Source organism: Rhinoderma darwinii, chromosome 2 (assembly GCF_050947455.1).
Source record: "Rhinoderma darwinii isolate aRhiDar2 chromosome 2, aRhiDar2.hap1, whole genome shotgun sequence".
NCBI lineage: Eukaryota > Metazoa > Chordata > Amphibia > Anura > Rhinodermatidae > Rhinoderma > Rhinoderma darwinii.
In genome coordinates this window covers 338,753,495-338,767,292 of record NC_134688.1, presented here as the reverse complement: position 1 = coordinate 338,767,292, position 13,798 = coordinate 338,753,495, and positions in this window count along the sequence as shown.

Genomic DNA, 13,798 nt, shown 5'->3' with positions numbered 1-13,798 from the left:
GTTCACATTGCTGACCAAGGTGCATGTCCAATTAGGATTGAATCATTAGCGTTGTATATAAAACGCACTAGCAAATATACTGCTTACCAACATATATTGCAGTCTATTTTGCACCATAGTATAACTAACCAACCAATTGGAGCTGACAGTCCGTTCCTGCACTAAGGGGGAACGAACGAAGGTGGTAATAATATCATCACAGGCTACTGAGCTGCTGTGGCTCTGACAGCTCAAACCCTGATAATTTGCTGGCGCAAATAACCAGCAAGTCTTATAACGGAATTTATCAGTAATGCTCACAACTTAATAAGAGCCTGTCTACCTGTGCACACTACCACCTGAATATAATATATAATAGACTATGAACCAGCAGTCTATTACGATAGATACTATCTGTTCACATTGCTGACCAAGGTGCATGTCCAATTAGGATTGAATCATTAGCGTTGTATATAAAACGCACTAGCAAATATACTGCTTACCAACATATATTGCAGTCTATTTTGCACCACAGTATAACTAACCAACCAATTGGAACGACACCAAAAACGCATTCAGATAATACGCAGTTGCTCACGGAGTCTGAATACAACCTCTTGCGGAGTGCTTATGCAAGAAATCTTACATATACCTATTATCCTTGCAGCACTACCTCTTCTAATCTCACCGAAGTAGTGAAAGTAACTAATAGACTTTTTACTTTGTTGAATCAGATACAAGTCGCAATTACACATTGATACAATTTATTAACAATATACAATGTGGCAATAACAAAAGGGGACATTGCACAACATAATCTTTCTGCTCTTATTCCAGTCGGTATCAATACAATATTTGAAGGCGACATTTAACCCACCACGCTCCTTTTCCTTCTCTCCCCTTTCCTACCATTTCAACAATTCAAATGTCTTGTGGTCCAGTGTGAAGTATCCTCAGTCAGTGATGGTTTGGGGCTGTGTCATCTGCTGGTGTTGGTTCACTGTGTTATATCAAGTCCAGAGTCAGCGCAGCGTCTAGCCGGACATTTTCCAGCACTTCATGCTTCCCTCTGCTGCCAAGCTTTATGGAGATGCAATTTTCATTTTCCAGCAGGACTCGGCACCTGCCCACCCTGCCAAAAGTACCAATACCAGGTGTAATAACCACAGTATCACTGCACTTGATTGGCCAGCAAACTCACCTGACCTAAACCCCACAGAGAATCTATAGGGTATTGTCAAGAGGAAGATGAGAGACACCAGACCCAAGAATGCAGACGAACTGAAGGCCGATATCGAAGCAACCTGGGCTTCCATAACACCTCAGCAGTGCCACAGGCTGATTGCCCCCATGCCACACCATTGATGCAGTAATTCATGCAAAGGGAGCACCGACCAAGTATTGAGGCAGATACTGGACATACTTTTAATAGGCCTACATTTCGGTATTAAAAAGCATTTTTGTGAAATTGGGCTTATATAATATTCTAATTTTCTGAGTGACTTAAATTTTGGGTTTTCATTAACTGTTACCATAATCATCAACCTTACAAGAAAAAAAATGCTGGAAATAGATCCCTCTGTGCGTAATGAATCTATATAATATATGAGAGACATTTTTTTGAATTGTATTACTGAAATCAATTAACTTTTGTTGATATTCTAATTCATTGAGAAGGACTATTATATATACTGAGCTTTGTTCTGGTGTTGTATATATGTACTGAGCTTTGTTCTGGTGCTGTATAAATGTACTGAGCTTTGTTCTGGTGTTGTATTTATGTACTGAGCTTTGTTCTGGTGTCGTATATATGTACTGAGCTTTGTTCTGGTGCTGTATATATGTACTGCGCTTTGTTCTGGTGCTGTATATATGTACTGAGCTTTGTTCTTGCGCTGTATATACGTTCTTTACTTGGTTCTGGTGCTGTATATATGTACTGAACTTGGTTCTGGTGTTGTATTTAGGTACTAAGCTTTGTTTTGGTGTAGTATATATTTACTGAGCTTGGTTTTGGTGCTGTATATATGTACTGAGCTTTGTTCTGGTGCTGTAATTATGTACTGAGCTTTGTTCTGATGCTGTATTTATATACTGAGCTTTGCTCTGGTGTTGTATATATGTACTGAGCTTGGTTCTGGTGTTGTATATATGTACTGAGCTTGGTTCTGGTGCTCTATATATGTACTGTGCTTGGTTCTGGTGCTGTATATAAGTTTTCTACTTGGTTCTGGTGCTGTATATATGTACTGAACTTGGTTCTGGTGTTGTATTTAGGTACTAAGCTTTGTTTTGTTGCTGTATATATGTACTGAGCTTTGTTCTGGTGCTGTATTTATGTACTGAGCTTTGTTCTGGAGCTGTATTTATGTACTGAGCTTTGTTCTGGTGTTGTATATATGTACTGAGCTTGGTTCTGGTGTAGTATATATGTACTGAGCTTGGTTCTGGTGTTCTATTTATGTACTGAGCTTGGTTCTAGTGTTGTATTTATGTACTGAGATTTGTACTGGTGCTGTATTTATGTACTGAGCTTGGTTCTGGTGTTCTACTTATGTACTGAGCTTGGTTCTGGTGCTGGATATTTGTACTGAGCTTTGTTCTGGTGCTGTATATATGTACTGAGCTTGGTTCTGGTGCTTTTTATATGTACTGAGCTTGGTTCTGGTGCTGTATATATGTACTGAGTATACCGGTTCTCACCGGTTTGTTTGTGGATCCTCTGTGTCATCTGGGAGATGGTGCTTGGAACCCAGGGCAACTCTTGGCACAGCGGTTTAGAGGCGGTCGGATGGTAAGGCAGAAGTCAGGACAGACAGCAGATGTCGTCACGGGTAGGGATAGCAATAGGTCAAGGCAGGCGGCAGGCGGCGTAACGGGTATGGATAGCAATAGGTCAAGGCAGGCAGCAGGCAAGGATAGTCAAGTTCAGGCAGAGGTCAACAACAGGAAATCCAGACAAAGGCAGCAAGGAAGGAAACAGAGAACCAGTGTACAGGGAAACTCACGGGGAACTTGGTTGAACAAGCATGGATTAAAGGAAGAAGGATCCTTATAAGTGGAGCTCAGGATGAGCATGAGGTAATGGAGGGTGCAGAAACCGGAGCAGAGGCCGTGGGGAAGGCGGGGAACGTTGCGGCACCCGTTACAGTATCCCCCCTTTACGCTCTTTCTTTTTTGGCTTGCTTGGGAACCTTCGTTCAAAGTCCTTGATGAGAGCTGGGGCGTTGATATTCTCCACGGGCTCCCATTATCTCTCCTCAGGACCATAATTTTTCCAGTCCACTAGGTACCATAATCTCCCCCGTGTTCGTTTGACATCCAGGATCTCTTTAAACTCAAATTTGGCATCAGTCGCAGGATGGACAGGAATTTTTTTTGAAAATCGGTTGAGTATAGTGGGTTTCAGCAGAGAAATGTGGAAGGAATTAGAGATTTTCAGAGACTGAGGAAGGCGAAGTCTGAAAGTTACTGGATTGATTCGTTTTGTTATCTCATAAGGACCTAGGAACCGAGGAGCTAGATTGTAACAAGGGGTCTTCAGACGTATGTACCGGAGGGACAGCCAGACTTTATCCCCAGGAAAGAGCTGCGGCGGTATCCTGCGTCTTTTATCCGCGTCTCTCTTAAACCTGCTACGGCTTTGTGGATGGAGTCCTTGGCCTTCTGCCAAATCCATACAAAATCACGGTGGACCATGTTAGCAGCTGGAACCTCAGAAGGCACAGAGACTGGTAGGGGAATTCCTGGGTGCTGGCCATACACCAAGAAGAAAGGAGAAGAGCGGGTGGATTCCCCCGTATGGTTGTTGTAGGCAAATTCGGCCCATGGAAGTAGACTTGCCCAGTCGTCTTGTCGTGGAGACACAAAATACCTGAGGAACCTTTCAAGTATTTGTTTTATCCGCTCTACTTAACCATTGGATTGAGTATGGTAAGCGGAAGAGAAGTCTAGTTTGACCTCCAGCAGTTTGCACAAGGCTCTCCAGAACTTGGATGTGAACTGTACTCCTCTGTCAGAAACAATATGCTTAGGAAGACCATGTAGGCAAAAGATGTGCTTGATAAACAGCGTTGCCAGTCGGGAAGATGACGGAAGGCCTGAGAGGGGTACAAAATGCGCCATCTTGGAAAAGCGATCCACTACTACCCAGATCACGGTACACCCAGCAGAACTAGGCAGATCGGTGATGAAGTCCATGGCAATGTGCAACCAGGGAGAGTAAGGCATGGGTAGAGGGTGCAAAAGGCCAGCAGGTCTTAAATGGGAAACTTTATTCTGAGAGCAGGTGGAGCAGGCTGAAACAAAGTCTTTAGTGTCTTGGGACATGGAAGGCCACCAGTACTGACGGCCAATCAAATTGAGAGTCTTTTTGATGCCAGGGTGCACAGAAACCCTGGAGGCATGACCCCAGCGAAGAACACAATCCCTTCGTTTAGGGGGTACGTAGGTCTGTCCTCGGGGAATGTGTACACCTTCAGCTGGAACAGCAATCATAATACGTTTAGGATGTATTATAAACTGAGGGCTGGGCTCTTAGTCTGTGGGGTCAAAACAGCGAGATAGGGCGTCATCCTTGGTATTCTTTCCAGCGGGTCTGTAGTGCAGCTGAAAATCAAATCTGGAGAAGAATAATGCCCACTGTGCTTGGCGAGAATTTAGGCGTTGAGCAGTCTGCAAGTATAGGAGGCGCTTATGATCTGTGTAGATGATGAAGCAAATGTCTCCATTCCTCCAGGGCCAATTTAATAGACAAAAGTTCTTTATCTCCAATACCATAATTTTTCTCAGCGGATGTGAATGATTTGGAGAAAAAAACACAGGCCACCAGTCTTCCTCTACAAGTCTTTTGTGAAAGAATAGCTCAGACTCCCACAGATGAAGCATCGACCTCCAGAACAAAGGGTTTGGTGGAATCCGGTCTATGTAGGACTGAAGCAGAAGAGAAGGCAATTTTAAGAGCTTGGAATGCGGCTTCAGCCTCCGTGGTCTAGTCTTTGGCATTAATCCCCTTTTTGGTCAGAGCAGAAATAGGAGCTGTCATAGAGGAGAAGTGAGGAATAAACTGGCAGTAATAATTTGCGAATCCCAGCAGGCGTTGGACAGCTTTGAGTCCTTGCGGACGAGGCCAGTTGAGAATTGAGGATAGCTTGGCTGGATCCATTTGAAGTCCCTGGTCGGAAATGACATACCACAGGAAAGGCAGGCTAGTTTTCTCGAAGAGGCATTTCTCTAGTTTGGCAAACAGAGAGTTCTCTCGCAGACGCTTTAACACTTGGCGCACATGCACACGTTTGAATATTGGGAGAAAAGATTAAAATGTCATCTAGGTATACCACCACACAGCTGTACAACAGATCCCGAAAAATGTCATTAACAAAAGCCTGGAAAATCGCAGGAGAATTACAAAGTCCATAGGGCATGACGAGGTATTCAAAATGCCCATCACGTGTTGAATGCGGTTTTCCATTAGTCTCCCTCGCGGATACGGATGAGGTTATAAGCTCCACGAAGGTCTAGATTGGTAAAAATTCTCGCCCCCTGTAGGCGGTCAAAGAGTTCAGAGATCAATGGTAACGGGTACTTATTCTTTAGCGTGATATTATTCAATCCACAGTAATCAATTCAAGGACGCAGGGAGCCATCTTTTTTCCCCACAAAGAAAAACCCTGCGCCAGCAGGAGAGGAGGACTTCCGGATGAATCCTGTCTCCAGATTTTCTTGGATATACCGAGACATGGCCTCCGTCTCGGGCAAAGACAAAGGGTAGACTCTACTTCTGGGAGGCGTGGCATTGGGGACCAGGTCTATGGCACAGTCGTATGGCCTGTGAGGAGGCAGCGATTCAGCTTGTTGTTTACAGAAAACATCAGAGAAACTTTTGTATGGAGTAGAAAGTCCTGCTGAGTTAGGTTCTGTAGGCTGAGGCATAGGTGGGAGAATAGATTGTAGACAATGTTGGTGACAGAAGTCACTCCAGCGGGTAATTTGACCTCCAGTCCAGTCAATAACAGGAGAGTAATTCTGCAACCACGGTAGATCCAGTAGCAAAGGGTTCAGAGAGTTCTTTAAAACATAGAAGGAGATATGTTCCTGGTGCAGTGCCGCTGTTAACAAGAGAATGGGCTCGGTGACGAGATAGATAGTCTCCTATAGAAGCCTTCCATCCACAGAAGCAATGGACAAAGGTTTGGTTAATTTTTGCACTGGGATTTGGCAGCAATTTACCAAGGACTGGCACAGAAAATTCCCAGCGGATCCGGAATCTAGGAAGGCTTGGACGCAGAAAGCGGTTCCTGCAAAGGACAGTTTTGCTGGTATGGTCATCTTTTGAGAGGAAGGTATTCCACCTAGGGTAGCCTCTCCTACTTGCCCTAGGCATTGGAGTTTTCCGGCCTCACTGGACAGTCTTTGAGGAAGTGCGTTTTCCACCACAATATAAACATAAGTTCAACTTGCGTCTATTCTGATGTTCCTCAGGCGTGAATCTTGTTCTTTCCACCTGCATGGGTTCGTCCGACCGAGAGGAAGATGAGGCAAGAAGAGTTCTTTGGAAGGTTGGTGCCAACCGTGATGTCCGATTGCCTCGAGCAGATTCTTGTTGTCTTTCACGGAAACGAATATCAATCCGATTAGCAAGAGTAATCAAGTCATCCAAGGACATTGGAAGGTTTCGGCCAGCAAGTTCATCCTTGATTCTGCCCGCCAGACCCTCCCAGAAGGTAGATACCAAAGCCTCATTATTCCACTGGAGTTCTATAGCCAGGGAGCGAAATTTAATGGCGTATTGTCCTACAGTGGAGGTTCCTTGCCGGAGCTTTTAAAAGTGGAGAGAAAGTTCTGAATATTATACGTGATGGGGTCGTTTCTCTCCCACAAGGGCGATGCCCACGCCAGACAGCAGGGACAGAATGTAGGCCACCTTAGCCCGGTCTGAGGAAAAATAATGCGCCATGACTTCGATATGGATGGTGCATTGATTAACAAATCCCCTGCAGGTCTTGGGGTCTCCCTCATAGCGGGCAGGTGTAGGTAAATGTAGTCCTGGACTGTAGACAGGAGCTTGCTGTGGAGGTGGTGGTATCGGAGGCGCCGGAGGCGCTAGTTTGTTCAAACGAGTGGACAGATTTTGCAGCAGCTGAAAAAGCTGATCTTGGCGGACTCGTTGTCTAGAAAGCTCCTGAGCCATGTCAGCCATGTCAGGCAGGGCTGTGTCAAGGGGATCCATGGCTTGTTCAAACTATAACGGTTCTCACCGGTTTGTTTGTGGATCCTCTGTGTCGTCTGGGAGATGGTGCTTGGAACCCAGGGCAACGCTTGGCACAGCGGGTTAGAGGCGGTCGGATGGTAAGGCAGAAGTCAGGACAGGCAGCAGATGTCGTCACGGGTATGGATAGCAATAGGTCAAGGCAGGCGTCAGGCGTCGTAACGGGTATGGATAGCAATAGGTCAAGGCAGGCGGCAGGCAAGGATAGTCAAGTTCAGGCAGAGGTCAGCAATGAGAAATCCAGACAAAGGCAGCAAGGAAGGAAACAGAGAACCAGGGTACAGGGAAACTGACGGGGAACTTGGTTGAACAAGCATGGATTAAAGGAAGGAGGATCCTTATATAGGAAGTCTTTTGAATTTGAAAGTGGCTGCAGCCGCACATCGAGGATGACAGCTGCGGAGGGAGGTAAGGGATGCACTTACCTGACGCCGCCCAGGGCCAGCAGAGCGTCCGGATCTGATAAGTGGAGCTCAGGATGAGCATGAGGTAATGGAGGGTGCAGGAACCGAAGCAGAGGCCGTGGGGAAGGCGGGGAATGGCGCGGCAGCCGTTACACTGAGCTTGATCCAGGCACCGTATCTGTGCATTAGCCGGGAGAGTTGTCGCGGCTTACTGCGCACTCCGCACTGTCCTCCATCCTAACTAAATGGGCTAAGCATGCTTAGGATATTGAATGTGCCCATATAGGCCTAAACGTAATGGGTGAGTTTAATATAATGTGTGAGTTGGTCTGTACGCTTATGTAATTATATACATAGTGTGGCAATCCACACTAAAGCATTCTGGACAGGGAATTTCTTTATTTAGAGTCCACATTAATGTAGGGGGTATTTGGAATATCGTAATTGTTTTATTTTATTATTAGAATAATTTTCAATGGCACGATACACCGCAAAACACCGTGGCACCCCACCCCCCCCCCCCCCCCGGTGGCACGTATGCCTTTGTCGGAGAAACAAGGAACCTGTTGTTAAAGATTTGAATCCCACCCCTGCATGTACGGAACAGGGAGGAGCTGTGATTGCATAAAAGGAGCTGAATTTGTAATAAAACTGCATTAGAACGTTTTTTACTTTTCGCAACCTGTCAACTTAAGGCCAATGCTAAAAATAAAGTAAAAGTGTAGCTAAACGTTTGACAAACTTCTGACATGTCATGGTGAGATGTCAGAAGTTTGGATTAGTGGGGGTCCGAGCACTGAGACCTCCACCAATCGCTAGAACGAAGCAGCTGAAGCGCTCATGTTAGTGCTTAGCCGCTTCGTGTCTGTTCGACTATTTCCGGAAATTAATGTATCTGTGTACGGACTCAATAGAAAGTCTATGAGCGCGTACACCGATACATCGGCTTTCCAGAAAAAGCCAAACAAACACGAAGCGGCTGAGCGCTCACACGAGGGCTTCAGCTGCCTCGTTCTAGCGATTGGTGGGGGTCTCAGTGCTTGGACCCTCACGAATCCAAACTTCTGACATGTCTCTATGACATGTCAGAAGTTTGTCAAACGTTTAGCTACATTTTAATCCCAGAAAACCCCTTTAATACAGTACAAAAATGTTAATTTTAGTAGAAAACACTTTTCTTATTCAGACGCACGTATTTTATGTCTGTGTGCTGTCCGTTGAAATAGCTGACAGCACATGGTCCTATGCAAATTAATGGGGCTATTTACACATGCGTGTTTTTCGACGCAGCATGTGTCCGTTGCATGAAACTCACTGCATGTCCGATTTTGGTCCATTTTTGTAGACCACGCTACCCATTGTAGTCTATGGTTGCGTGAAGAACACGGATAGCACACGGATGACATCTGTGTGCGGTCTGTTTTTCACGCATCTTTTGCTAAAGAAATGAGAAAAAAAAAAGTGCAGAAACACGAACGTGAAAAACTGATGCCACACGGAAAGCACATGGATGCCACAGAGAACTGAAATGCATGAAATACGCTTTGTTTTCTTGCGGACGTAAAACGTACACGCTCGACTGAATAAGACCTAAAATTAGGCAATAAACTTTGAAATCCTGTATAACCCCTTTAATGGATCTGTGTGTATTTATAAGGTTTCTTATTTCCTCCATTATTCACAGCTTGAACACTGTTGCGCACTAGAGACAAAAAGTAGCGCTCTACACACATACATAAAGGCATTACAATAACTTAACACGTATAAAACTTAACAGTCACCACTCACTTCCTTAAGTAATGCGAGAGAAGTGAGCTACATATATCATGTTGAATACTGCATACTGAACTAGATTTTACTCTGAAGTCAAAAGCATATACAATATGTGTCTGCTATAGCCTTTAGTAAGAGACATCGAGATCAGCATGACATCGAGATCAGCATGACATCAAAGTCATAATGAACACCAAATGTATAATGAAATATTTTCACAAGTCATTTCATAGTCTGATTTAGAAAACCCATTTTCAGATACCCTATTAGAGAATTCTGTGTTAATATATGTCACGATCCCGGGGTATGTGGACCCACTAGGCCGCTCCGCCGTAGTGTAGAGGCAACTGGCCAAGTCACAGTCTATGCAAGAGTCTATACAAGTTTGTAGCACAAGGGTACCTGAAATAGTCCAGATGGTGGCAGGGGCTCTGGCATGGATGGTAGTAGGTGCAGCAGATTGCGCCAGACGTAGAGGATGACAACGGGTGTAGCCGGACACGACTCCAATCACTAAACAGGATCAGGAACACAGCATGAGATACAGGATACAGGTAGCAGGGAACGGGAAACAACGGTAACAGGATAACACTAAGGAACCATTTGCAAAGACTAACATGGGATTAACTAACTACGCTCAGGCAAGGATCAGAAGGGCAGGGCCCTTTTTATAGTTCAGGGTGATCAGGGAATAATTAATTATTTACATATGCGCGCGCTGGCACTTTAAGACCGGGAAACAGCGCGCGCTGCCCTCTAGTGATCAGTACGGGACAGAGCGGGTGCCGACGCGTGCCGACGTTTCTGGAGAGGAAAACGCCAGCAGGAAAAGGAAGATCTGCGGGAGGCAGGTAAGTGAAGATCGCGGTCCGTGACCACGGCCGTAACAATATTCACTGTAACAAACTGCTGGTACAAAGGGCACCTCTGTCTCTGGAGGACCTGGCCCATCTGTGCATTATATGGACATCCTATTATTTTCAACAGGCACTATGTAATGCTGAATTTCCCCTGCGGAGGCGCTGCAAAGGAATTCAAAACTTGCTACCAGAATCTCTCAGAGATTACAATTGATCAATGGGAGTCCCAGCAGTATGACACCATGGGATCAGCTTCAATGGAGGGACATTTCTATCAATATGTATTTGTCAAAGGCAAATAAGATCACCGGCTCTTCTCACAGGGTAGACTATACCAATATCAGACAGTACAAATATCAACAGCATACAGTGGCGCAAGAATTAAACATTCTAGTGCTTTATCAAATAAACTGATCTTATATGTGATCAGATCTTAGAGAATTCAATCTCAACTCAGAAATGTTAAAAAAAAAATATGTAATTACTTCACACGAGAACTCAAGGATTTTTATGTTTATGGAGTATTGTAATTTTAAGGAGTATTCCAGTTTATGGGGATAAAGCCTATGTATTGTATTATGAAGCTATGCAATTTTCTGCTATAAGGTACTATATTTTCCTTGAAGTAAACGAGTATTTCCAGGCAGCTGTGTTTCAGTGGTGAATGCAAAAGGGACACATATTTTTTTTAATTTTCTAATTTTTTTAAATCTGTCCAGGTCATGCGATGATCACACAGGTGCATGGATACTTGACTACAAGACAGATAACTATACTGTAACGACCCATGCACTGCGTGAGCTGAGCCCCTTCATCTTTCTCTAAGGGTATGTTCATACAGGCCAGGATTTAGACGACATAACTCTACCGATTTCAAGGAAATTTTCCAGTTTGCTCCTGGATTTTTATGTAGATTTCCTGTTTGATGTGCCGCGGATCTGCATGAGGGTTAGCCCTATTCAATGGGGATAATCCAACTGTAGAAATCCACCAGGTTTTTTTTCTTATTGGTGCGGATGTCACTTATTAACGTGGATTTAAAATCTGCGCAGAAAATTTCTGCAACGTCTGTACAGGTTAATTCAAATTAAGCAGGCAGATTTAATATGAATTACGGAGCGGCAATCCGCATGATATTCGAACAGTGTGAACCTTTCTGCTACTCCTGAAACAAATAAATGGCAACACCGCACCGTTCAGTTAAGAGTAACTAAATAACCAAGACCCCACCTTGTTTTTATCATTTATCTGCTTTTGCAGTGTGAAGCGTTACTAAAGGATGTGTGGCACTGTATTCCCTAACCATTAGCATCTCATTATACTGAGATTTGTTTATTCGAAGTATCGATTTTGTAAAACATTTTTGTAGTGACATATTTTTGAGAAGTCAACGCTTCCTTCAAACCCCACAAGGAACTTTGTATTTGCATACAACTTGAGAACTCTTTTTCCTGTAAATTTAAAATATATGAAAAGTAACTTAATAAAATATGTTTCCATCCTGAAAAAAAAACTTTACATAAAGAATACCTACATACCCCTCCATGTTAAAACTGCTGCCGCGGGTCACATGCTGTACCCTGAGAGAAGGTGTTTCCAACATTTCACCCTCTCCACCTTTCCTATTCTCGGTAATCTGATGTCCCAAGATTGCTCTTTTAGGGATTACCATCACAACGGAAAGTTATGCACTTCCCAATTCCTGCTATCTGACCACTGGCTTTGGTGCCGGGAATTGTAACCTCAGATCCAGTACCCCAAGACCCATGACGAATGCTCCAATTGTTTAATTTCTTGTTTTCTGTTCTTGCTCCAGACTCTCATCCTTTTGGAACAGGGTTCACAGGATTTCACAGCATATAGTTAACCTCAATGTGGACAAATCCCCAGCCGTTTTACATCTTAGTGGCCTGTCACCTCCATTTTGTATCATCTCATTAATGCAGTGCAGCCAAGTATCCCAGCTCTCCGGAAGAACACTTCATCACCTCATCCCCTTTCTGTCGCACTGGGTTGGAAACGTTATGGAGTAACTTATGTTGTTATGCACCCACACAATTTTACTTGGTATTCCTGAATGCTATTTCAGTCCTGGGATGAATATAAATCCCACTGTCCTCTTCTGCTACAAGTTCTTTTTTTTTCTCTGCACTCTCAATGCGAATTTAGCTCAGTCACTTAACCCCAAGGCACCCCATGACGTATATATACATCATAGGCGTGTGGGCCTAAACACGAAATGGTGTACATGTACATCTACATGTAATATACAGCTGACACTGTACTGCAACGGCCAGGATCGGTGAGAACTCTGATCCTGGCTGTTTAACTTCATAGATGCCGCGGTTGTTAGCGACCGGGGCTCCCTCTGTAAGCTCCCCCATCGTCCTGGATCCAGCGGGAAAGTCCTTGATTTAAAGCACTGTCCCATGATGGTCTTTGTATGTCCCACTTTCTTCATTGAATTTGAGGCTCGGCGCCGCCCTAACATTTGACTGATTTGCTGAAAAGGAGTATGAACAGCCGTGCAGGGATGAAGAGGCTGGGAATGGGGGGGGGGGGGGGGTGGCGCACGCACGGAGCTTCTAAGCTGCAGACTTTCTCCTCCATCCATTTACCATGTCTCCTCCCTATATGTAAATCTACATTTGGTGCATGTGTAGTCTGCTGTTTGTAGATTAACTGAAGGAGACTGGTGATTGTATTAGCGTTGGAACATCCCTGTAGTCATTTCCTGATGTATTCTCGCACCAGGAAGTGACAGCATACCTCCCAACCGTCCTGCATTCAGGAACAGTCCTGGATTCCGGGCGGTGTCCCGCTGTCCCTGGCGGCCGGGGGCAATGTTCCCTATAAGGTGCGTGGCAGCGTGGCTGCACAACTCCCACAGTCTGCCAGCTCACTAATGTTTAAAGTCTGCACACTGTCACGGGCGTTGGGTGGATGCAGTGGTGTCGCTAGCACCGGAGGGGGCAGATACGTCTTCAGGACGCAGATGCAAATTAATACTATAGGCTGCATCCCACATTAGGCCTGCAGCCTAAAAGGCACTGGGAAAACTTCCTGCCCAGGCCGGCGTGATGACGTCACATCATCACGACGCTCTGCGCATGCATCCCACACGAGAGGCAGTGTAGCGCTCCGTCCGTCGTGGGAACGGGGCAAGGTAAGTACAATCTTTTTTTTAGTGGGCTGTGTGGTAATATACACGGGCAGGGGAATTGATGTGTAGAACTATATACAAGGGGGGGTAGTGTAGCACTATATACAGGGGGGATTGCTGTGTAGCACTATATATACAAGGGAGGGAGGATTACTGTGTGGCTGTATATACAAGGGGAGGGGGGATAGCTTTGAGGCAGTATATACAAAGGGAGGGGGGATTGCTGTGTGGAAGTATATACTAGGGGACCGGGTAATACTGTGTGGCAGTATATCCAAGGGGAGGGGTGATTGCTATGTGAAAGTATATCCAAGGGGAGGGGGGATTGCTGTGTGGCAGTATATACAAGGGA